The sequence below is a fragment of the Bubalus bubalis genome, chromosome 8, assembly GCF_019923935.1.
Source record: "Bubalus bubalis isolate 160015118507 breed Murrah chromosome 8, NDDB_SH_1, whole genome shotgun sequence".
NCBI classification, from domain to species: domain Eukaryota; kingdom Metazoa; phylum Chordata; class Mammalia; order Artiodactyla; family Bovidae; genus Bubalus; species Bubalus bubalis.
In genome coordinates, this window is record NC_059164.1 from 20,134,464 (window position 1) to 20,159,324 (window position 24,861).

General features: G+C 38.9%; 1 long non-coding RNA gene across 1 annotated transcript; it reads left to right on the forward strand.

Annotated features, from left to right (window-relative positions):
- Positions 1 to 5,554: 5,554 nt before the first annotated feature.
- LOC123334882 lies at positions 5,555 to 24,379 on the forward strand. Its single transcript, XR_006553075.2, has 2 exons — positions 5,555 to 5,716; positions 23,754 to 24,379. It is a non-coding gene; the product is annotated as an uncharacterized LOC123334882 (long non-coding RNA).
- Positions 24,380 to 24,861: the final 482 nt, after the last annotated feature.

Here is a 24,861-nt window from a genome sequence, read left to right on the forward strand (position 1 = left end):
ATGTGAAGAGCTGACTCTTTGGAAAAGACCCTAATGCTGGGAAAGACAGAAGGCAAAATGAGAATAGGGCAGCAAAGGGCACAATGGTTAGATAGCAGCACTGACTCAATGGATATGGGTCTGAGCAAACTCCAGGACACGGTGAAAGACAGGGAAGCCTGGCATGCTGTAGTCCATGAGGCTGCCAAGAGTCAGACATGACTTAGTGACTAAACAGCAACAACCTGAACAGACATTTTTCCAAAGACTATATACAGATGGACAAAAGGCACATGAAAAGATGCTCAACAACATCACTAATCATAAGAGAAATGGAAATCAAAATCATAATAAGATGGCACATCACACCCATCAGAATGCCTACCATCCAAAAGTCTCAAATAACAAATTTGCTAAGGATGTGAAGAAAAGGGAACCTTAGTACACTGTTGATGGGAATGTGAATTGGTGCAGTCACTATGCAAAACAATATGGAAGTTCCTCAAAAAAATAAAAATAGAACAATCATATGACCTAGCAATTCAACTCCTGGGCATATATCTGAAGAAAACAAAAACACTAATTTGAAAAAGTACATGCAGCTCAATGTTTATAGCAGCATTATTCACAATTGGCAAGACATAGAAGCAACCTAATTGTCCATCAACATAGAAATGTAAAAAGATATATATCTATATCCATGTAGATATATATAATGGAATATTACTCAGCCATGAAAAAGAATTAAATTCTGTCATTCGCAATAACATGGATGACCTAGAGGGTAATATGCTTAATGAAATATGTCATTCAGAGCAAGACAAACACTGTATGATATCACTTATATGTGGAATTTTAAAAGTTAAACAAATAAATGATTATAGCAAAACAGAAATAAACTCACAGATAAAGAAAAAAGAAAAAAAAACTAGTGGTTATCAGTGGGGAGGAGGACAGGGAGAGGGACAAGATAGGAACAGGAGTTTAAGAGGTACAAACTACTATGTATAAGCTAAACCAGCAACAAGGATATATTGTACAGTATTGCAGGCAGATTCTTTACTGTCTGAGCCACCAAGGAAGCCTCTATTGTACAGCATAAGGAAATATAGCCATTATTTTGCTTCTCAGTCTTTTGGCTAAGATGGTGACAGCAGCCATGAAATTAAAAGACGCTTACTCCCTGGAAGGAAAGTTATGACCAACCTAGATTGCATAATGAAAAGCAGAGACATTACTTTGCCAACAAAGGTCCGGCTAATCAAGGCTGTGGTTTTTCCAGTGGTCCTGTATGGATGTGAGAATTGGACTGTGAAGAAAGCTGAGCACCGAAGAATTGATGCTTTTGAACTGTGGTGTTGGAGAAGACTCTTGAGAGTCCCTTGGACTGCAAGGAGATCCAACCAGTCCATTCTGAAGGAGATCAGCCCTGGGATTTCTTTGGAAGGAATGATGCTAAAGTTGAAACTCCAGTACTTTGGCCACCTCATGTGATGAGTTGACTCATTGTAAAAGACTCTGATGCTGGGAGGGATTGGGGATAGGAGGAGAAGGAGACGACAGAGGATGAGATGGCTGGATGGCATCACTGACTCGATGGACGTGAGTCTGAGTGAACTCTGGGAGTTGGTGGTGAACAGGGAGGCCTGGTGTGCTGCGATTCATGGGGTCGCAAAGAGTCGGACATGACTGAGTGACTGAACTGAACTGAAGTATAGTATTTGTTCTTATCAGTTTAATATGTTAACTTTAAATGGAGTATAATCTATAAAAATACTGAATCACTGTGGTGCGTACCTAAAACTAATATTGTACAACAACCATACTTGAATAAAAAGTAAATTAAGGTAAAATAAGAAGAATGAATCTTTAACCCATCAGCCAGAATGAAAGCCCTTCCTTTAAACATATCTCAATGTTATTGGTTTCAAGGAGGTTTCCTGGAAATGGTCAGTAGAGTTCAGTATGGTTCAACCCCTTACTAATGGGCTGCACTGATAGCTCAGTTGGTAACGAATCTGCCTGCAATGCAGGAGACCCTGGTTCAATTCCTAAGTCAGGAAGATCCCATGGAGAAGCTATAGGCTACCCACTCCAGTATTCTTGGGCTTCCCTTGTGGCTCAGCTGGTAAAGAATCCCCCTGCAATGCAGGAGACCTGGGTTCCATCCCTGGGTTGGGAAGATCCCCTGGAGAAGGGAAAGGCTACCCACTCCAATATTCTGGCCTGGAGAATTCCATGGACTGAATAGTCTGTGGGGTCACAAAGAGTTGGACATGACTGAGCGACTTTCACTTTCAACCCCTGACTGAGTTTACTTTTAATAGAAATTTATATAGAAATGACAACCTGTTTACATATCAGTCAACCATACAAAATCACATAGACTGCAACATGTGACCATGTCTTAGTACCTAAGCAGTTTTCCTTTTAATTCAGCATATTTTACAGAAGAGTGATAAATTACTACTTTTCAAAGATTTTGTTTCTGTTATTTGTATATAAAAAAACAACTTTATTTTCTATTTTTTTCTTTTCCACTTTTATTGAAACATAGTTGACATACAGCACTGTATAAATTTAAGATAGTGATGTGATTTACATACCTCATGAAATGATTCTCACAGTAAGCTTAGTGAACATCCATCAACTCATGTAAAAAGAAGTATTTTCCTTGTGATGAAAACTCAGGATTTACACTTTTAACAACTTTTGTATATAACATACAGCAGTGTTAATTGTATTTATCATGTTGTATGTTACATCCCTGCTGCTGCTGCTGCTAAGTCGCTTCAGTCATGTCCGACTCTGTGCAACCCCATAGACGGCAGCCCACCAGGCTCCCTCGTCCCTGGGATTCTCCAGGCAAGAACACTGGAGTGGGTTGCCATTTCCTTCTCCAATGCTTGAAAGTGAAAAGTGAAAGTGAAGTCGCTCAGTAGTGTCTGACTCCTAGCGACCCCATGGACTGCAGCCCACTAGGCTCCTCCATCCATGGGATTTTCCAGGCAAGAGTACTGGAGTAGGGTGCCATTGCCTTCTCCAGTTACATCCATAGTATTTACCTATTTTATAACTGGAAATTTTTATTTTTGACTGTCTTCATCCAATTCCCAATTCCCCCATCCCCAGTCTCCAATAACCACAAATCTGATCTCTTTTTCTAAGCATTTATTTCTTTGATTGTTTGAAGTATTGGTATAATTGACCTACAACATTATGTTAGTTTCTGGTGTACAACAATAAGAGCAGCTTTTAGAAAAATCATTATTTTAATACAAAAATTAACTTGTTTCAACTTACTATCTTCCACAATGTGGTTTAAAAATGAGACTAGAATACTAAAGTTACTTTAAATGGAGTAGGGAAAGGTATGTTTTCCCTGTCAATAGCCATTCATATACATAAGCAATAATGCTCACATCTAAAGTATATATTATACAACACCTTTATAATTGAAATGTCTGGTTAGTGTCATGATTATACTTGAATAGTGTTTAGATTCTTCTAGAAGACTTAAATAAAATGTTGTAGCAGATGGTAAAGCTATGTGACATTTCTGTTTTTGTTTATATAATTTATGTTGTCATCCTTTTCTAAATCCCAAAGCATTTTGAGCCTCACAATTATAACTTGTAATATGTAATTAGTTAAATTCTTTAACTCCAGAAGGAATGCTTGATAATATTGGAGCAGTAATTCCATTATTTAGGAAATGGATAGATTTACGAAGGAACCTAATAGATGTCAGAATATAACATTCACACTAGTCCAATTTGAAATAAGCTGGATTTTTATAAGGTACAAACTCATTTTTTAAAATAGTTTTATTGAGATGTATTGTTAATTTACATAAAATTGACCTGTTTTTATAGTGCGTAATTCAATGCATGGTAGCATATTTACAGAGCTGTGCAAACATTAGAGGCTTCCCTGATGGCTCAGATGGTAAAGCGTTTGCCTGCAATGCGGGAGACCCGGTTTCGATCCCTGGGTCGGGAAGATCCCCTAGAGAAGGAAATGGCAACCCTCTCCAGTACTCTTGCCTATAAAATCCCATGAACAGAGGAGCCTGGTAGGTTACAGTTCATGGAATTGCAAAGAGTCAGACGTGACCGAGCAACTTCACATGGTCACATGTTATAACAATCTAATTTTAGAACATTTCTATCACTCTAAAAATAAATCTCATGCCAATTTATAGTCTTTCTCCATCTCCAGTCTCAAGCAACAACTAATCTCCCTTCTGTCTCTACATATTTTCTTTTTTTGGATATTCCATATAAATTGAATCATACATGTTCTTTTGTGACAGGCTTCACTTTTTGATGTTACCTGTACTGTAGCTTTGTCAGTACCTTATGCCTTTTTATTGGCAAATAATATTCCATTGTATGAATACAGTATATTTTGCTTTTCCATTTAGCAGTTGATGGGCATTTTGAGTTGTTTCTGCTTTTGGGTCATTGTGAATAATGCTGTTATTAACATTTGAGTAAGTCTTTGGGTGTACATGTAAAAATCCTCAAATTTTTCGATCAAACATTATGTCTTTTGTTTTTTTCCATGACTAAATTTTGAAGCTTATTTAGCAGTTGTAACACTTAAAGCATGACTTAGAAAGGATTGTCTTGAAAATTTCACTGCATTTCATTTGATCTTAGGTGAAGAAAAGTAAAACATCTTAAAGATTTGTTTGTACAAAATTGGGATGACAAATTTTGAAGTCAATTTATAAAAGATTCTCAAACTTTTATGAATACTGCAAATGAAAATTACTGTCAACATTTTTGAAATTCTGAGCAACTTTTCTTCACGAATGGTTACTCTATTAGCAAGCCTTTTAGACTTCAAATAATGCTTAGACCCTTAAAAGAAAAACCAAAGACTTTAGTGTACTAAATTAAATTCCTGGATTTTCTGATATTTTAGGTTTCAGAAATTAAATTTTTCATGATGTGAAAAAAAGAACAAACATTACTGGATTAGACCAACCTTGATTCAAAGTTGGAATCTGATACTTTAAAAGCTGTACAACTTTGGGGAAGTTATTTAACAGTTCAGAGAATTAATTTATTGATTTCTAAAGTGAGGCCAATAATTCAATGACTACCTAAATAGAGAGGCATCCAAGAATCTCTACTTGATGGTCACATTCTTCCCCCTGATTTCCTAATGTTTGAATATGTTGACTCTTGGTTGCTGCTGATTGGATCAGGGAATCCCTGCTTGATGCACAGAAAGGGACTTAGCATCACAATTCTGCCCAACGGAAGGCTCCAAAACAGGCTCTGATTCTCTGAGCCCATATGTCCCCACCTTTACAGAATTTATTTTACCTTGTTTTCTTTTACTGAAGTATAATTGCTTTACAGTGTTTTGTTAGTTTCTGCTGTGCAACAGTTATATGTATTCATATATCCCCTCCCTCTTCAGCCTCCCTCCCACCCATCACCCCAGTCCTCTGGGTCATCACAGAGCCGTGAGCTGAGCTCCTGTGCTATACAGCAGCTTTCCACTAGCTGTCTGTTTTACACATGGCAGTGTATATATGTCATTTGTCCTTTATAGAATTTCAATTCTTGACATGGGAAGTCAGCTGGTCTGAGAGCTACTGTATTGTACTGAGGAGGCTGAACAAGGTGAAGCAGTTCAATACAGCGGTTAAGATGATTTCTGGAATGAGAGCACATCATTTGAAAATCTGACTCTGCCCATTCACATCCAGTAACTCTGGGTAAGATATTTCTCTTTGCCTTTGTTTATCTGTAAAATGGGGTTAATAGTATTTGCCTAATAAAGTTACTTTGTGGATTAAACCAAGCCATATATGTAAGGTCCTATCATACATGGCACTTAGAACATGTTCAACAAATGGCTGAGGCTTGGGCTGTTTTTAGTATTATTATTTTTCATGCAGCTTATCAGTGCAATCTCATTACCTATATCCATTTACTGCAGGGGATAAGAAGATAAAATTAAAGGAAATTGTCAGGAAATTTAGAGATTGCCTATGGCCTTTGTAAATCCTCACTCTCTCTCTTTTCTCTTCTTCTCCCATACACCCCTTATAATCTAGCTAATACACCTCCAGCAAATTCCTCTTAACTTAAAGGCTGAGTAAGAATCTGCCTCCCACTATATTCCCTGTGACTACATTGTTACATTGACCCCTCAGTTTAAATGTGACATTAAGTCTGCTACTTAAACTATCTGGGAAAATATAGCTAATATACTAGTGCTTATCATTGTGATAGTATTAAAAATTAAGTATTTAGCATAATGCCTGTCAAATGCTAGAGAATTGACAGTACTACGTTCTGTATATTTCTATATTATTTATAAGCACAGTTACTGAGATATCTTATTCAGTTGTTTGTGACAGAGCAAATGTATCAATTAGAAATGTAGTGGAGAAGAACAGTGTCTTAAACATCACTTAACTCTAGCAAATTTATATACTAACTTAGTCCCAACTGAGCCAGAACCATTCTGCTCTATGGGTATCACCCAGATTTTTCTCTAGATTTTTGCAAACTTTTTCTATAAAGGGGCAGATAGTAAATTCAGACAATTCAATCTCTGTTGAGACTACTTTTCTGTAATTATAGAGTAAAAACAGTCATAGACAATACATAAAGGATTGGGTATAGCAGTGCTGAAACAAAACTTTATCCACAAAAACTGACTGCCATCAGTCAAATTTGACCCGTGGGCCATAGTTTGCAGATCTTTCACAGGTAATGAAAAGATAGTATGTATTATTACTAATAACTCACATTGTTTATTTCTTCCTTAGTTTTAAAATGTATGATTTTTTTGTTTTACAGAAACATTTTAAACCTTCTTAGAATTTCTGTATTTTCTTACCTGCACAATAATAAGAAAAGATATTCTAGTTAGAGCTGAATAAGAGTTACCTATTTTAGAGCTGGGAAAGTCATCAAGATGAATGGTTTTTAAGCTTATTTTAAGATAAATGATTTATTTTAAAAATAATGTGTATCAAGGTCTTTGATTAAAGGTTGCGTGGAAATCTTGGGGCCCTACCCACCAGCTCTGCACAGGATAGTTTGGGAAATAATGGCTTGAGGACAGGGTGCATACTCAGATGTCAACAGAGGCAGAGCAGGGAATGTAATGTGTGACAGTGGTTGAGTTCGAGACTACTGGGAGAGGTGGAGACTAGGGCATGCAAAGGAGCTGACCACATAGAGGGATGAGCTGCTACCACCAGCTGATTATTGTACTAACAAAATTGGGGCTTATTTTTCTTTTGGGGAGAGGGGCCTATTATGCTAGATGGTTTCTTTTCACAATAACCAAGCATTTTTCTTCTTTCATTCTTTTTTTCTTTTTAATACTTATGAAATATCTAATTTAAAAAGCCAACAACTAGTTAAAAACAAACAATAAAGAAAAATTCCTTGTCAAACCAAAGACACAACTCCAGGGTATAGCTGCCAGTCAGCAACCTCTGCTCAGGATCGAAGTCCTCATTTTAGGGGTAGGATAATGGAATGTCAAAAATCATGACTTGGGTAAGTCTGGTACATATGTTCCTTGACTTCACTGCCTAAATGCACTTTTCACTAACATGTTTTCTTTGATTTGAGAAGAGAACTTGGTTGATCAAATAGCAGCTAAGAGTACACTTTGTGATTGGGCAGACTTGTGCTAGAAATCCCAGCATTGTCCTAGATTTCTCATTTGTAACAGAAGGTGATCAATTAATACTTCACAGGGCTGTGATGAGGGGTAAATAAGATAGTGAATGAAATGTCCCCTCCATTCCTGGCATGCAATAAACATGATAAATGGGACTATTAAATTTTAAATTGTAATGAAAATTTTCATATGAGGAAGTGAGAAAATAAGGCTTCCTTGGTGGCTCAGTGGTAAAGAATCTGCCTGCCAGTGCATGAAGTGTGGGTTTGATTCCTGGTCCAGGAAGATCTGGAGAAGGAAATGGTACCCACTATAGTATTCTTGCCTGGAAAATTCCATGGCAGAAGAGCCTGGTGGGCTATAGTCCATGGCGTCACAAAGTGTTGGACACAACTTAGCCACTGAACAACAAGTGAGAAAATACAAGTCTAATCAGCTTCATTAGGTAAGCATGCCCATGCACACATATGCATTTTTGTCTTTCTGGATCTATAGACTAAATATCTCAAATATTATCACACAAATCAGAATTATTTGGCCACATTTATACCAAAAGGGTGAGGGTCTGGCTGTTTACTGCCCAAAAGCCAGTAAACAGGCCAGGTTGATGGAAAGGAAAGTTTGCTTTATTTCAGATTCCAGCAACTGAGCAAGAAGGTAGACACCTGTCCAAAGGCCAACTCCTCCCTAACTGACAACCAGTGGGGCAAGAGTTTTTATAGACAGAAATGGAAGTGCTGCTACTGCTACTGCTAAGTCACTTCAGTTGTGTCCGACTCTGTGTGACCCCACAGACGTCAGCCCACCAGGCTCTCCTGCCCCTGGGATTCTCCAGGCAAGAACACTGGAGTGGGTTGCCATTTCCTTCTCCAATGCATGAAAGTGAAAAGTGAAAGTGAAGTCGCTCAGTCGTGTCCAACCCTCAGCAACCCCATGGACTGCAGCCTACCAGGCTCCTCCATCCATGGGATTTTCCAGGCAAAAGTACTGGAGTGGGGTCCTATTGCCTTCTCCAGAAATGGAGGTGGGAGGAGGCTAAATACAGAAACAACATATTCATCTTTAATAGTCATCTTCAAACTGGTCATCAGTGTCTGACTACCATCATCTTGGTTGTTTTAGGTGCAGTTCACTTCAGTTCAGTTGCTCAGTTGTGTCCAACTCTTTGAGACTCCATGAACCACAGCACACCAGGCCTGACTGTCCATCACCAACTCCCAGAGTTTACCAAAACTCATGTCCACTGAATTGGTGATGCCATCCAACCATCTCATCCTCAGTAATCCCCTTCTCCTCCTGCCTTCAATCTTTCCCAGCATCACAGTCTTTTCCAATGAGTCAGCTCTTCACATCAGGTGGCCAAAGTATTGGTGTTTCAGCCTCAGCATCAGTCCTTCCAATGAACACCCAGGACTGGTCTCCTTTAGGATGAACTGGTTGGATCTCCTTGCAGTCCAAGGGACTCTCAAGAGTCTTCTCCAACACCACAGTTCAAAAGCATCAATTCTTTGGCACTCAGCTTTCTTTATAGTCCAACTCTCACATCTATACATGACTACTGGAAAAACCATAGCTTTGACTAGATGGAACTTTGTTGGCAAAGTAATGTCTCTGCTTTTCTATATGCTGTCTAAGTTGGTCATACCTTTCCTCCCGAGGAGTAAGTATCTTTTAATTTCATGGCTGCAGTCACCATCTGCTGTGATTTTGGAGGCCAGAAAAATAAAGTCAGCCACCATTTCCACTATTTCCCCATCTGTTTGCCATGAAGTGATGGGACCAGATGCCATGATCTTAGTTTCCTGAATGTTGTGCTTTAAGCCAACTTTTTCACTCTCCTCTTTCACTTTCATCAAGAGGCTTTTGAGTTCTTCTTCACTTTCTGCCATAAAGGTGGTGTCATCTGCATATCTGAGGTTATTGATATTTCTCCCCACAATCTTGATTCCAGCTTGTGCATCTTCCAGCCCAGCGTTTCTCATGATGTACTCTGCATATAAGTTAAATAAGCAGGGTGACAATATACAGCCTTGATGTACCTTTTCCTATTTGGAACCAGTCTGTTGTTCCATGTCCAGTTCTAACTGTTGCTTCCTGACCTGCATACAGGTTTCTCAAGAGGCAGGTCAGGTGGTCTGGTATTCCCATCTCTTTCAGAATTTTCCACAGTTTATTGTGATCCACACAGTCAAAGGCTTTGGCATAGTCAATAAAGCAGAAATAGATGTTTTTCTGGAAATTTCTTGCTTTTTCCATGATCCAGCGGATGTTGGCAATTTGATCTCTGGTTCCTCTGCCTTTTCTAAATCCAACTTGAACATCTGGAAGTTCACAGTTCATGTACTGCTGAAGCCTGGCTTGGAGAATTTTGAGCATTACTTTACTAGTGTGTGAGATGAGTGCAATTGTGCAGTAGTTTGAGCATTCTTTGGCATTGCCTTTCTTTGGGATTGGAATGAAAACTGACCTTTTCCAGTCCTGTGGCCACTGCTGAGCTTTCCAAATTAGTTAACCTTTAATTCCAGGGTCCACTTGTTCCCATTTCTTTGAGTTCAGTTCTGAGAATTATGGCAACTCATGTCCTAGGTACAGTCTGGTCATCATATACTTAACTTCTTCCATCTGGGGTTTCAGTACCTATAAGACAGCTCGCAGGATATGGCTCAGACTATTATATATAGTCTTTGAGAAGGAGCTAAAGATCCTTTACTATGCTTAATGACTACATTATTATTATTTGGTCTCCTTTGGCTGTTTTCCTTTGTTTCTGCATTCTTCATTTCTCTGATTAAATTTATTCTTTGGCTAAAGTATTCCACAGACAAAAGGCAGGCAGAAGGCATGGGGCAGGGCAGTTGCGAAGGGAGTGGGGCTGGCGTTGAGGGGAGTTTCCAAAGAGAGATAGGATAACACTGCTTATATAACACTGACAGTTCACAGGCAACCGGTCACATAGGGAGCCCATTGCTGCTAGGTGACAGTGAATGTATCTGTTTCATCCTTCATGTTGTGACAGTCTGAATGAGAAAGGAAGTACATCTCAATATAAGCAACAGATGAGTGTAATTCACTACCAAAGGAGACTGAGAAAATTGCCATGTTGAGGAAACATGCGGCTTCTTGTAAATTATGTCATGTTGAGCAATGGTTTTAATGAGAGACTTCTAGTAAAGTGAAACCTTTGACTTGTTCCTCTCTAACTACCAAAGAAAATCCTCAGTCTAGTTTCAGGGAAGTGAATTTCCTGTCTATTATTTCTTAGAGCTACAAGCTGTTTCTAGTAAGTGGCTGTTTCAACTTTAGGCAATAGTGAAAAAGGCATGTGCCATTAAAGCACTGTAATAAAAATATTTTGTAGATGATACAGGACAATATCTAAATTGAATGAAGAACGTTTTTAAAAAACAATTCGGCATGTTTAGATTTTATTTCTTAAGACCAAGTTAGTAACTCACTATTAGAAACAGGATATAACACAAGAAGATTTCTGGGAGTCCTTGACCAGGAAATCATTTTTATGTGCTCTTTAATCTTTATTATTTAAATAGTGTTCAGCTTGCTTTAATAAATCAGCATGACCTATTCTTAATGATAATGACTGAAAACTATAGAATATAGTAAATGTCAAAGTAGCAGCACAGCTGTGTTTTACAGTGATGAAGTTTTAGTATTACAGTAAAAATAAATGGTAATGAGCATTCTTTTCATTTAGAGATAGACTGACCACAATAATTCAGATACAAAAAATTTCATAAAAATCATTTGTTTCACTCAAATTGGATTGGGTACATCAGATCAGATCAGTTGCTCAGTCGTGTCCGACTCTTTGTGACCCCATGAATTGCAGCACGCCAGACCTCCCTGTCCATCACCAACTCCCAGAGTTCACTCAGACTCACGTCCATCGAGTCAATGATGCCATCCAGCCATCTCATCCTCTGTCGTCCCCTTCTCCTCCTGCCCCCAATCCCTCCCAGCATCAGAGTCTTTTCCAATGAGTCAACTCTTTGCATGAGGTGGCCAAAGTACTGGAGTTTCAGCTTAAGCATCATTCCTTCCAAAGAAATCCCAGGGCTGATCTCCTTTAGAATGGACTGGTTGGATCTCCTTGCAGTCCAAGGGACTCTCAAGAGTCTTCTCCAACACCACAGTTCAAAAGCATCAATTCTTCGGCCCTCAGCCTTCTTCACAGTCCAACTCTCACTTCCATACATGACCACAGGAAAAACCATAGCCTTGACTAGATGGACCTTTGTTGGCAAAGTAATGTCTCTGCTTTTGAATATGCTATCTAGGTTGGTCATAACTTTGCTTCCAAGGAGTAAGCGTCTTTTAATTTCATGGCTGCGGTCACCATCTGCGGTGATTTTGGAGCCCAGAAAAATAAAGTCTGACACTGTTTCCACTGTTTCCCCAACTATTTCCCATGAAGTGGTGGGACCGGATGCCATGATCTTCGTTTTCTGAATGTTGAGCTTTAAGCCAACTTTTTCACTCTCAACTTTCACTTTCATCAAGAGGCTTTTGAGTTCCTCTTCCCTTTCTGCCATAAGGGTGGTGTCGTCTGCATATCTGAGGTTATTGATATTTCTCCCAGCAATCTTGATTCCAGCTTGTGTTTCTTCCAGTCCAGCGTTTCTCATGATGGACTCTGCATATAAGTTAAATAAACAGGGTGACAATATACAGCCTTGATGAACTCCTTTTCCTATTTGGAACCAGTCTGTTGTTCCATGTCCAGTTCTAACTGTTGCTTCCTGACCTGCACACAAATTTCTCAAGAGGCAGATCAGGTGGTCTGGTATTCCCATCTCTTTCAGAATTTTCCACAGTTTATTGTGATCCACACAGTCAAAGGCTTTGGCATAGTCAATAAAGCAGAAATAGATGTTTTTCTGGAACTCTCTTGCTTTTTCCATGATCCAGCAGATGTTGGCAATTTGATCTCTGGTTCCTCTGCCTTTTCTAAAACCAGCTTGAACATCAGGAAGTTCACGATTCACATATTGCTGAAGCCTGGCTTGGAGAATTTTGAGTACATACTGGATAATTAATATGCTTGACAGATTAACAACTTTAATCATTTACTCAGTCAACAACCAATTCTTGAGACTACTGGGTTCCTATGATTCTCACCCTTCTCCAACATCAACACACAATGTGAGTTTGAGACATTTTCTTATCTCTAAAACTTCCATAAATTCTTTCCAAGATCTTTCCCCCTTAAATCTATAAGTAGGCACAACTATAACATTAAAACACTGACTACTAACATTAAAACAACACAACTCTAATGATACAATGCTAACATTAAAACAAGATCAACAGCAGTAGAACAGTTTAAAATCCCTAAACTATTTATTAATGAAAAGGCTAGGAACTGGGACCTGGGGCCCTTTGCTGCAGTGCTTGAATTTAGACAGATGTCTCCTTAGGCAACAAAATATGAAGAAACTATAAGGTACTAAAAATAACTGCACACGTGTGGTTGGGGCAAATTATGAACAATAAGATACAAAAAGACCAAAGATCCAACTGTCACTTCTGAAGAGACAGGAGCACTGTGCATGCCCCTTGCACACACCACCACCAAAGGGGTGGGCAAACCATCTATGCCACCGCTCCAGCTGGACCCCTGGACACACTCCCACCCTCATTCCATAAAAGGAACCAGCTTGCCTACCCCCTTGGGGAGCAAGCAATCAAGGGAACTTGTTACTTGTTCTCTCTCCTCTCTGCTGCAGCTGCTGCTGCTGCTGCTAAGTCGCTTCAGTCGTGTCCGACTCTGTGCGACCCCATAGACGGCAGCCCACCAGGCTCCCCCGTCCCTGGGATTCTCCAGGCAAGAACACTGGAGTGGGTTGCCATTTCCCTCTCCAATGCATGAAAGTGAAAAGTGAAAGTGAAGTCGCTCAGTTCTTCTCGATCTCAAGGACTGCAGCCTCCCAGGCTCCTCCGTTCATGCGATTTTCCAGGCAAGAGTACTGGAGTGGGGTACCATCGCCTTCTCCCTCTGCTGCAGCAGGAGTCCCAATAACACCTTGTCTGAATTTCTTTTCTGGCCTCTTATCAGTTTCTATTGATTAAGGAGGCCAAGAACCCTGGTCAGTAACACTAATATCAAGCTTCTTGATAGTCACATGTATCATTTTCATTTTTTTCATTTAGAAGTACACTTTCTTGAAAACAGAGCACTTGAAGGATTTATATGTCTTTTCTTTTTCCCAATTCATTTATACTTTCTTATAGAACTAGCACACAAGTACTCAATATCAAGTTGAATCAGTAAATCTATTTTGTTGATTTAGTTCATTGAGATGGCAGAAGACATAAAGGTGTAAAAATTCTAAATTAATGCACAGAATACCATGAAGACCCATAAAGAAAAAAATCTGTCAAATATACTGTTACCTACAAAAAAATAAGTTCAAAGCCAAAACTATTGTGACTTTGTTCTGCTATCACTAGTTAAAACTCTTTTGATATATATAAGAATCAAAAGCTTCATGACATATAATGTAATTTCAAAAGACAGGAGTTTGAAAAGGACCTATTTTAATGGTCAAATTCTAGGAAATTCTAGTACTATGTAAAATGATACAAAAATTCTAGCAGTATGTAAAATGATACAAAACCTAAACTATATGATGTTAAATATACTCCACTTTTTTTTAATTTTATTTATTTTTAAACTTTACAAAATTGCATTAGTTTTGCCAAATATCAAAATGAATCCGCCACAGGTATACATGTGTTCCCCATCCTGAACTCTCCTCCCTCCTCCCTCCCCATACCATCCCTCTGGGTCGTCCCAGTGCACTAGCCCCAAGCATCCAGTATCGTGCTTTGAACCTGAACTGGCAACTCGTTTCATACATGATATTTTACATGTTTCAATGCCATTCTCCCAAATCTTCCCACCCTCTCCCTCTCCCACAAAGTCCATAAGACTGTTCTATACATCAGTGTCTCTTTTGCTGTCTCGTACACAGGGTTATTGTTACCATCTTTCTAAATTCCATATATATGCGTTAGTATACTGTATTGGTGTTTTTCTTTCTGGCTTACTTCACTCTGTATAATAGGCTCCAGTTTCATCCACCTCATTAGAACTGATTCAAATGTATTCTTTTTAATGGCTGAGTAATACTCCATTGTGTATATGTACCTCAGCTTTCTTATTCATTCATCTGCTGATGGACATCTAGGTTGCTTCCATGTCCTGGCTATTATAAACAATGCTGTGATGAACATTGGGGTACACGTGTCTCTTTCCCTTCTGGTTTCCTCAGTGTGTATGCCCAGCAGTGGGATTGCTGGGTCATAAGGCAGTTCTATTTCCAGTTTTTTAAGGAATCTCCACACTGTTCTCCATAGTGGCTGTACTAGTTTGCATTCCCACCAACAGTGGAAGAGGGTTCCCTTTTCCCCACACCCTCTCCAGCATTTATTACTTGTAGACTTTTGGATCACAGCCATTCTGACTGGTGTGAAATGGTACCTCATAGTGGTTTTGATTTGCATTTCTCTGATAATGAGTGATGTTGAGCATCTTTTCATGTGTTTGTTAGCCATCTGGATGTCTTCTTTGGAGAAATGTCTATTTAGTTCTTTGGCCCATTTTTTGATTGGGTCTTTTATTTTTCTGGAGTTGAGCTGTAGGAGTTGCTTGTATATTTTTGAGATTAGTTGTTTGTCAGTTGCTTCACTTGCTATTATTCTCTCCCATTCTGAAGGCTGTCTTTTCACCTTGCTAATAGTTTCCTTTGATGTGCAGAAGCTTTTAAGTTTAATTAGGTCCCATTTGGTTTTTTTTTTTTTTTTTCTTTTTTTCCCAATATTCTGGGAGGTGGGTCATAGAGGATCCTGCTGTGATGTATGTCAGAGAGTGTTTTGCCTATGTTCTCCTCTAGGAGTTTTACAGTTTCTGGTCTTATGTTTAGATCTTTAATCCATTTTGAGTTTATTTTTGTGTATGGTGTTAGAAAGTGTTCTGGTTTCATTGTTTTACAAGTGGTTGACCAGATTTCCCAGCACCACTTGTTAAAGAGATTGTCTTTAATCCATTGTATATTCTTGCCTCCTTTGTCAAAGATAAGGTGTCCACATGTGCGTGGATTTATCTCTGGGCTTTCTATTTTGTTCCATTGATCTATATTTCTGTCTTTGTGCCAGTACCATACTGTCTTGATGACTGTGGCTTTGTAGTAGAGCCTGAAGTCTGGTAGGTTGATTCCTCCAGTTCCATTCTTCTTTCTCAGGATCGCTTTGGTTATTCGAGGTTTTTTGTATTTCCATACAAATTGTGAAGTTATTTGTTCTAGCTCTGTGAAGAATACTGTTGGTAGCTTGATAGGGATTGCATTGAATCTATAGATTGCTTTGGGTAGTATACTCATTTTCACTATATTGATTCTTCCAACCCATGAACATGGTATATTTCCCCATCTATTAGTGTCCTCTTTGATTTCTTTCACCAGTGTTTTATAGTTTTCTATATATAGGTCTTTAGTTTCTTTAGGTAGATATATTCCTAAGTGTTTTATTCTTTCCGTTGCAATGGTGAATGGAATTGTTTCCTTAATTTCTCTTTCTATTTTCTCATTATTAGTGTATAGGAATACAAGGGATTTCTGTGTGTTGATTTTATATCCTGCCACTTTACTATAGTCATTGATTAGTTCTAGTAGTTTTCTGGTGGAGTCTTTATGGTTTTCTATGTAGAGGATCATGTCATCTGCAAATAGTGAGAGTTTTACTTCTTCTTTTCCAAATGACAGCATACAACTTATCAAAAATATCTAAAGTTCTGGAACTCTCCATTGTCAAGTGGATATATACTTTGTTAGGACACATCTAAAATGGATCCACCTGTGCCCTCTGAAACAGCAGAAGCTCATGCCAAAAAATAATTAGTATGGAAAAAATCAAAAATAGCCCTTTATATTCATATTCTATTACAAATAACATCCAAGTATAATCATGAGATTAGAAAAGAATTTTTGTTGTTAATAACAGTACAAAATAACCTAGAATATTTTTAAAATGGATGAACAAAATGAAAAGATTACCACTTGATAATGTGTGCTAATTCCACACAGTTTCCAATGTAAAGCATCAGACTGGGCTATCTTAACTACAGTTTGGTCATGTATGTAAGAGGCTTCCTGGGCTTCCCTGGTGGCTCAGAGGTTAAAGTGTCTGCCTTCAATGTGGGAGACCTGGGTTTGATCCCTAGGTCGGGAAGATCCCCTGGAGGAGGGCATGGCAACCCACTCCAGTATTCTTGTCTGGAGAATCCCATGGAGAGAGGAGCTTGGCGAACTAGGGTCCATAGGGTGACAAAGAGTTGGACATGACTGAGTGACTTAGCATAGCACTGTTCAGTTCAGTTCAGTTGCTCAGTTATGTCTGACTCTTTGCAACCCCATGCACTGCAGCACTCCAGCTTCCCTGTCCATCACCAACGCCGGGAGCTTGCTCAAACTCATGTCCATCAAGTCGGTGATGCCATCCAACTATCTCATCCTCTATCGTCCCCTTCTTCTCCTGCCTTCAATCTTTTCCAGCATCAGAGTCTTTTCTAAGGAGTCAGTTCTTCACATCAGGTGGCCAAAGTATTAGAGCTTCAGCATGAGTCCTTCCAGTGAATATTCAGGACTGATTTCACCAACAGTCATGTGTAAAAGAGGAGAAAGACTGATGAAGATTATTTTCAAACGTATGTTGATTTTATATTTGAACAAGTTCTAAAATATCATTGGTGTGTAAATTTAAAGATTGCAAATGTTTAATAACATTATATGTTATTATTGGGCTATATGTTCAAAAAATAATAAGAAATATACAGTAAAGAAAGTATATTGTTACACCCAATATGTGAACAAACAATTAACAAACAAAATCTTAAGTATAATACATGAGAGAGTTTTTCCTCTGTGCCTGCAGTATATATTCAGAATACAATATGTCTGACAATTAGAAATATGTCAACTGTTTTAACTGGATCCTCCTATTTTGACTTAAGTCTATTTTCTCTATAGCTTCTTCTTCAAGAGAACCAGGTATAAGATAGCTTTATTTCCCATAAAAAAATTTTCCATACTGGTTCTAAATTGGGATTTCAATGAAAATTTACCTTATTATCTTTATATTTTTTTAATTTATTTTATTTTATTTTTTAACTTTACAATATTGTATTGGTTTTGCCATATATCAACATGAATCCGCCACAGGTATACACGTGTTCCCCATCCTGAACCCTCCTCCCTCCTCCCTCCCCGTACCCTCCCCCTGGGTCATCCCCGTGCACCAGCCCCAAGCATCCAGTATCGTGCATCGAACATGGACTGGAGACTCGTTTCATATATGATATTATACATGTTTCAATGCCATTGATGCCAAAATTGAATATCAGTTATAATCTTATGAAGATATTCTAGTAAGTAGCTATAACAGGATTAAAAAGCATTGACTCCATAGTTACTTGCAGACGCTGTAAAACTAAGGTATCATCTATTGTGTGTGTGCATGTGTGCTCAGTCACTCAGTTGTGTCCAGCTCTTTGTGACCCCATGGATTGTAGCCTGCCAGGCTCCTATATCCATGGGATTTTCCAGGTAAGAACAGTGGGGTGGTTTGCCTGTTCCTCTTCCAGGGGATCTTCCTGACCCAGGGATCAAACCCAGGTCTCTTGCATCTCTGCATTGGCAGGTGGATTCTCTACCACTGAAGCCACCTGGGAAGCCCAGGATATTATCTAATACCACATGTCAAAGATAAACCTGCTATATTTCTGGTTCTAATGACATAAATAACTCTATGGTACTTCAACTGAAATGATCTTTCAGTTTAATGAAGATTGTTTATAAGGGCTTCCCTGGTAGCTCAGCTGGTAAAGAATCCACCTGCAATGCAGGAGCCCCCAGTTCTATTTGTGGGTTGGGAAGATCCCCTAGAAAAGGGATAGGCTACCCACTCCAGCATTCATGGGCTTCCCGGGTGGCTCAGCTGGTAAAGAATCTGCCTTCAATGCAGGAGACCTGGGTTCGAGCCCTGGGTTGGGAAAATCCCCTAGAGGAGGGCATGGCAACCCACTCCAGTATTCTTGCCTGGAGAATCCCCATGGACAGAGGAGCCTGGTGGGCTACAGTCCATGAGGTCGCGAAGAGTTGGACATGAGGGATATTATCTAATACCACATGTCAAAGATAAATCTACTATGTTTCTGGTGCTAATGACTTATAAATAACTCTATGATACTTCAGCTGATCTTTCATTTTAATGAAGATTGTTTATAAATATTTTCATGTCCCTACAATGCTTGCTAAACATAAAGGATGCTCAATAAACATTAATTTCCTCCTCTCACTCCTCTCCTGTCTCCACTTGATTAAATGATATTACCTACTTTACTTTTATAGGATCTTAAAAGTAACCTGGTAAGGGACAATATTTATTTTAGAGATGCCAATGCAATTTATGTGAAGACTAAAAAGGAGACATGGGGTCTATAACAAAATAATGAACTTCCTTCCTTATTAAATTTTGCTCAAGTTTTTTTTTAATATTTTGTCTAACTGAAATAAGTGCATATTTACTACTAAATGTTTTCATTTAAATAAGATGTTTATTACATCTTAACCATGGTAAATCTGCTAGCAAAGCAAGGGAGGTACCAGTCAATGAAACTTGGAGTTTAGAACATGTTTGAAAAATAAACATGTTTGCCCACAGAAGACAGATGACAAGACTAAGTTAAGGGTAAAAAGAGGATATGTGGTCTATAGTAAAACTATAATAAAGCCCAAAGTCTCTTCTTCTTAAATTTTTGTGAAGTATTTTTCGCAAAATGTTTTGTCTAGCTATAATAAGTACATATTTTATACATTATATGCATCCATTTTAAATGATCATTATAAGACATGGTATTTCTGTTAGAAGAAAAAAGAAAGGACTCATATGCAGGTGAGTTATTTCAGGATATGATCTAATAAATTGGGTCTAATATTCATTTAAAAATTTTATGGTGGGTGAGAAGATAACTCCCCTTTTACAAATCAGACTAAACTTAATAAAATTGATTACAATCCACACAATAATAAAAAGACGGTGTGTTGTTGTGTTCAGTCCTATTTGACTCTTATGGCTGTAGCCTGCCATGCTTCTTGTCCATGGGATTCTCCAGGCAAGAATACTGAAGTGGGTTGCCATTTCCTTCTCCAGGGAATCTTCCCAACCCAGGGATCAAACCCGTGTCTCTTATATCTCATCACTGGCCAGCAGATTCTTTACCTCTGGTGCTACCAGGGAAGTCCAAAAAGACAGAATTATATCCTAAATGGGTACGTCTTGAACTTAATTTTTTTAATTATTATTTTTCTGCACTTCTTAAAAGCTGAAAATAGTTGTACTTCACATATATGAGACAGATTTAGCTTTTCAAAAACATAAATATACTTGGAAAATAAGAATAGCCTATTTTTACTTTGATTTTCCTTTCTATATGAAAAATAAACAGTAACTAGGAATGAATACTGTTCTTGTTGTTATACATTAGCTATGTTTTCTTTGCATAGATTAAAGCAGTTGGGAGCGGGAGGATTGTCCCTCAAAAGAGATCTAATTTACAGTAGCAAGAGGGATCGAAACAGAAGCAGTGTCTGATGATCCTTTTTGCTAATTAGAATTTCCTTGCTGCTAGAATGCCGGACAAGCGCTGAGATTATTGAGGGAATTTTAAGGAGCAGGATACCAGCGACAAAAATAGAAGACAAGGGCCAGTATGCAGAGGAAAACTAAAACCAATGGAAGAAATGTGACCCCTGAAAAATCTGGATCAAGGCAGGGTGGCCATGGGTCAGGGTCAGTCACAACCTCTAGTTGTCCAGGAAGATGCTCCTCGTGTCGTCTCATAGACGGAGCCTCCTACCTCTCCAACCTTCTTCGTGGCCAGGAACACTAGCTGGTGACCAGCCTCCGAAGACGTCAGGGAGCCCAGGTCGCGGGAACGGGGAGGATGGGGCCATCCTGGGCTTCCCTGTCTGTTCCCCCTCCAAGTTTGGGTTGACCGCGGGTTCTCACTTGGATTCTCAGCCAGGCCTTCTCTTGGACAGCGATGACAACCTGTGCTCCCGCCTCCGTGACTCCTGCCTGAGACACCAACCCAAATCTGTGCTCTGTCCCTTCTATGGCATTTCCAGCTCCGGCATCGCACTGCCCGTGGGACCCAAGCGCCTGTGCTCACTGAAGGTAGCATGGCCCCACGCGGCTGGCTAGGTGCAGTTATTTCAGGGAAAGATTCAGGAAGTTTCAGAGTAGTTTCAGAAACTTCAGAGATGGACTTTTAAGAGGTATGGTTCAGCTGGAAGAAGCAGCACCCCTAATTATCCCTGCAGACAAGTTCCTCACTCTCTAATGGCTCGTACTGGACTGTGCATGAGAAAGATGCTTCTCAGAGGATGCTCCTGGCACCTTCTGCCTCAGTGAGGAGAGGTTGGAGGAAGTAGAGGGTTAAAGTTGTAGCAGTGACATTCCTCTATCCCTGCAGCTTTCACAAAATTTCAGAAATGAAAAGAGCAACCTGAGATGTGTCTTAGACATGGATTTGGGTGGACTCAGGGAGTTGGTGATGGACAGGGAGGCCTGGCGTGCTGCAGTTCATGGGGTTGCAAAGAGTTGGACACGACTGAGCGACTAAACTGAACTGAACTGAACTGAGACGTGTTTTTAAGTACTCGGCACCAGTCATTGCTATATCATGGTGTTTCCAGGGTTTCCTCAGACACAACCACTCAACTGCTCTCCTGACTCCACTCAACTGCTCTCCTGACTCCATACCCATAAGACCAAATGCATATTCAACAGCTAGCTTGTGGTCTCCACATCCCAGCATGCCAACTCTGGACACATGCACCATTTACACATTAAGTTTCAAAATTCTTCTCCATGATCTCCTATCTCAGGAATAATTCCCTTGTCTCCTCTCAACTGAAAGCCTGCAGGTCATTTTCATTTCCCTCCATTGCGCCTCCCACAGTCAGACAGTCCCTTCAACCCATCTGTTCCTTTAACACCACTCGGTCCCATTCATGTTCTTCTTTCCCTCCTGACAATACATGGGCAGATAGCCATCACTTCTTGCCTAGTTTATGGACAACAACTTCTTTTTTGTTTTCATTTTTATCCATATGTCTATTTAAATCTGTCAGTTCATCCTCACTATCTTTTGCTTGAGGCCTCATGTTCAAAATATAAGCTACAAAGTATTCAAAGTGGCCCCTCTCCTTATCCTCTTCTTCAACCAGAATGCACACCTTTGCTCCTAGGCAGCAGATCACAATCCTGATAGGACAGGCTCTTATTCTTGTCTTGTTTTTTGTTTTTTTTTTTTTTTTTTTTTTTACTTTTGGGTGGCCTCATGCAGCATGTGGGATCTTATTTCCCCCACCAGGGATCAAACCCGAGCCCCTTGTACTGGATACACGGAGTCTAAATCACTGAACCACCAATAAAGTCCCCATTTCTTTCATATCCCTGGTTGTAAGGCTTTCTGTTTCTTATCTTTTACCTGGTTATTACCTACTCAGGTTTGATTTTTCCAGTGTTTTCTTAACATGTCAAAGATTCCCATAGTTCGAAGTACCGAACATTCTTACAGCTCTTTTTCAGTAACCATTTTTAAAAATTGTTATATAGCTAATTTGCGATGTGTTAGTTTCAAATGTACAGCAAAGTGATTCAGTTATATACATAAATATACACATGAATATTCTTTATTATTCTAGATTACTAGAAGATATTGAGTATAATTCTCAGTGCTATATGCTAGATCCTTGGTGTTTACCTGCTTTATACTGGAGTGGGTTGCCATTTCCTTCTCCAGGGGATCTTCCTGACTCAGGGATCAAACCCAGATCTCTGGCATTGCAGGCAGACGCTTTAAGCTCTGAGCCACCAGGGAAGCCCATATATATGTTAATCCAAAACTCCTAATTTATCCTCCATAAATTTCACACATATATATGTGTGTGTGTATATGAATATTACATCTTCTTTAGCCATTCATCTGTCAATGGACTTTTACCTATTTCATGAAAGTTTCCCACTTCCCTGTATGCCAACCCCACCAAATTTTGAGGTCCTTGAAATAAAGATTGTCTGGATCAATGTGTTATTTGCAGACGATGGCTCAGTAACTGAGACACTGATGACACTCAAAAAGTTCTTCATTAAATTACCAGGTTTGTTGCAGGATACAGGATGCTTGGGGCTGATGCACTGGGATGACCCAGAGGGATGGTATGGGGAGAGAGGTGGGAGGGGGGTTCAGGATGGGGAACGTGTGTACACCCGTGGCAGATTCATGTTGATATATGGCAAAACCAATACAATATTGTAAAGTATTTAGTCTCCAATTCAAATAAATAAATTTAAATTAAAAAAAAAGAAAAAAACACATACAGCAAAATAAATAAAAAAATAAATTTAAGCCAGGTAAAGTATGAATTATGCTGATTAGGAAAGGTACGTCAAGGATCTGAATGGACACTGTTATTCAGTAGGTTCATGAGGGAGTTAAAAATAAGCTTCATTATTGGTCTCAGAAGACCCAGTAACTTCTGTACTCCTTGCTGAGAGACCTGGCATTAATACACAAGGGCACCTAAAAACCTGCTTAAAAACAACTGCTTTGTCCTTTCAGTTTTGCCCCTCAAATATTTAAAAAACAAAAATGATAAAAGCCCAAGTTGTTATACAATCACTGCCATTTGGCTCTAATTACCTACCTGATCAACAAAATGCTTGCTAATTATTCATATTCTCAAAAATGTGTCTAGCATTTTTTCAAATCACAGTATAATCCACTCCAGTTATACTTGCTTAGCATGACACAACTCAGTGATATTATATCTAGACAGCAGAATATCAGATGAAAGAGGGGTCTTGTATTTGAACTAGGAAATTGAGATAATGCATGTCCTTTTCTGCGATCACATATATTGCACTGTGACGTCAAAATGTGCCATGTGATTTTCCATGACCATACTCTTGTTCTCGCTGTTTCCTTTGCCTAAACTACTTTCCCCTTATTTCTTACTGGAAAGATCACCTTCATGATTCAGCTGAAATAAATCCAGTGATAAAGGAGTTGTAAATTTCATGCCAAGAAAAGTGAGCCGTCTCCAGAGTGTCTCATGCATCGCTGACTCTGCTCCCTCTTTGTTGCCACCATTAATCTTCATTTATACTTGCATAGTGATTGTCAAGCTCTATTTTAATAAACTTTATATGTCTCTCCCTAACATTAAAAGTGATTTATTTCTTGTAAATAAGTGGCTCTGGCAAGCTGTGTTTGGAAAAAATGTTGCTGAACAGGCAGCACTGGAACTGTAAAGCAAATATGGCATTTTTCCAAGGATTAGTCTCAGTTACATAATGCTGTGTGAAAATAGACGGACTGAAGTGGCTATTTACTGTATGATTCCATTTATATGATATTCTTGCAAGGCGATATATCTGCTCAGAGAACACGTAACTAGATTCCAGGGGCTGACAATGGGATATTTGTTGATTCCAAATGAACGAAGAAATATTAATACATTTTGGGATGAGATATATACTGTATACTCTCCTTATAGAGGTAGGTGCACACTGATTATGTTCATGAAAACTCTCAAAACTATACATAAAAGGGTACATTTAGTGTATGGAAATTATGTTATTTTCAAAGGGAAAAGAAAAAAGAATTGGAAGCAGTCATATTGGTGTTTTAGACCCATAAACCCAAACCTTATTTGTGGTTAAGCTTTCCAACTGTGTAAGAAGTGAGGTGGTTGAGGAGAACTTGCTGTTAATACTCTCTCGAGTAGGTGCTGTAACAGGAGATCACTTTGTACTTGTATATCACAGAACACTGTGTACCTCTGGTTTATTTACATTTCTGTATGTGTGTTATGAAGTGAAGTGAAGTGTATTATATGTGACATTAAAAAGTTCATAAATATTTTAAAACTCTAAGCCACAGATAACCTCATTCCTAAGTATCAACCTGTGAAAATACATGCCAAATTTAGTAAAACATGGAACAAATAATGATAAATTCTGAGATATTAAATAATATGCATAGCTCTATACTTTTTGATTAGCTCACAGAATTCAACAAAAATAAAGAGCAACAACTGAAGTGCCAGTGTTTTATTTCTCACCGAATAT